The 2407-nt window shown below is 39.5% G+C and overlaps 1 protein-coding gene across 1 annotated transcript in view; it reads left to right on the plus strand.

Annotated features, from left to right (window-relative positions):
* The window catches only part of LOC105001676 (olfactory receptor 10C1-like), a 44580-nt gene that overhangs the window by 2521 nt on the left and 39652 nt on the right, over positions 1-2407 (plus strand). The gene's annotated exons all lie outside the window — the stretch shown is intronic.

Below are 2407 nucleotides of genomic sequence, written 5' to 3' on the forward strand. Positions count from 1 at the left end.
CCGGGAGTTGGTGATGGACATGGAGGCCTGGCGTGCTGCGATTCATGGGGTCGAAAAGAGTTGGACACGACTGAGCAACTGATCTGATCTGATCTGATGGCCTATTCATGTTGAAGTTTGACAGAAAACAACAAAATTCCGTAAAGCAATTATCTTTCAATAAATAAATTAATTAATTAAAAAAAACAGACTTGTGGTTGCCTAGGAGAAGTAGGGGGTGAGGGTTGGATCAGGAATTTGGGACTAGCAGATGCAAATTATTATACAGAGAATGGATAAACAACAAAGTCCTATTGTATAACACAGAGACCAATACTCAATATCCTATAATAAATCATAATTGTTAAATGTTTAGAGAGATGCTCAACTCAATAGCAACTAAAAAATATTAAGTTAAAACAGCAAAGAGATGCCATTCCACACCTGATAGATGACCAAATATTAGCTAACAATTATTTATGAAAGAGAAATCTACAAGGATTATAGTGAAAGTTACATCATCTCCATTGTATGAGTACTTGATCAAATTACACCTACATATACACTATGATCCAGATATATTCATCTAGGTATAATTCTCTAAAATACTATCATATAAATTCTCAAGGAAACATGTATTAAATGTTTATTGCAGACAATCCTGTCCAACTCTCAATGTTACACACTCTTGGCATGAACTTCCTCAGCTTTCTTTTTGCCCTCCCTGCCTCTCCCTCACCTCCTCCAATAAGCATAGCATCCAGGGACTGGGCTGAGCAGGCAGCAGAATTTTCCAAGAAATAGTTTCTCCAAGATGTCCAAATCTGGTGAATGTCTCATGATGAGAGCCACAGGCCGATGTGCTAATTCAGACATGGATTGGCGAAATCCAGCCACTCCAAAGCCTAAAAACTAGTGAGAAAAATTTCTGCCACCCAGAAGAAAAGCACCACACTCTAGCAAAACCACTGCTAAGTTATCCACTAGCACCATAAGAACTCAGAAGGAGCTAGCTGAAATAACCTTGATTCTCCCCTCTTAACTTCACTGCTGGGCCAATGGAGACAACATTGATGAGTGGAGATCGACCACACTTGGTCCACCAGGTTCTGTATGTGAAAGTGATATGTTCTTTCTGGATATTGCATTTTCATCTTATTGTCCACACCAAATATTTCATTTTAAATTTTTTATTTTGTATTGGAATATAAGCTGGCTAAAATGCTTGGCTAGTTTCAAGTGTATAGAAAAGTGATTCAGTTGTACATATACATGTATCTCTTCTTTTTCAAACTCTTTTCCCATTTAGGTTAGTATGGAGTATTGAGTAGAGTTCTCTGTGCTACACAGTAGGTCATTGTGGGTTATCTATTTTAAATATAGCAATGTGTGGCTTCCCTGGTGGCTCAGTGGTGAAGAATCAGCCTGCCAATGCAAGAGACTCGTGATTGATCCCTGATCCGGGAGGATTCCATGTGCCTTGCAGCAAATAAGCCGGTGTGCCAGAACTATTGAGCCTGTGCTCTAGAGTCCAGGAGCCACGACCACTGAGTCCACATGACACAACTACTGAAGTCAGCGCACCCTAGGCCCTGGGCTCCCCCACAAAAGAAGCCACTGCAACGAGAAGCCCGTGCACCACAAGAAAGTAAGCCCGTGCACTACTAGAGAGTAGCCTCCGCTCTGCCACTAGAGAGCACAGCAATGAAGACCCAACACAGCCAAAAACAAATAAATAAAATTTTTTAAAATATACTATGTTCTGCACCAGAACCTATAACAGCAACACCCACAGTCCAGGAATCATCTGTCTGTACATCCTTAAAGACAAACAGAGTATCTTTGACAATTTCAAAGGTTTTGCTGGCAGTTTGTTCTCTTTTGACTGACCGCAACCCTGTGGATCCTCTGCTCAGATGTATAGACATTCAGTATTTGATCAGTAGAGCAGAAAATGACAGGATAACTGGTAAGTGGACCGAGAAATATACAACATAAATCACATAATTTGTGTGCAATGTTAAGGAACTGAAGGCATCTTATCAGGATGCTGCAAATCTTAGAGCCTCTGCTTACAAACTGTGGACATCTTACACTGATTCTACTCTCTGCTTTGTCCTTTGAAGACTGGGAGACTCCCCCAAAACATAAATGCTACCAAGAACAGAATTTTGTAGCTATAGACATTTATGTTTAAAACGCCTACTTGCAAGTTCTGTTTCTTTCCTCTGTAAAAACATATTTTTATATACTAAAAACACTGGTCTTGAAGTCTATAAAATATTAGAGTGCATTTTAGCCTAATTCATTATTTTCATGAAGTTATAAAAGACTAGAATCAAGATTGCTGGGAGAAATATCAATAACCTCAGATATGCAGATGACACCACCCTTATGGCAGAAAGTGAAGAAGAACTAAAGAACCTCT

Source organism: Bison bison, unplaced genomic scaffold (assembly GCF_000754665.1).
Source record: "Bison bison bison isolate TAMUID 2011002044 unplaced genomic scaffold, Bison_UMD1.0 scf7180017864383, whole genome shotgun sequence".
Lineage (NCBI taxonomy): Eukaryota > Metazoa > Chordata > Mammalia > Artiodactyla > Bovidae > Bison > Bison bison.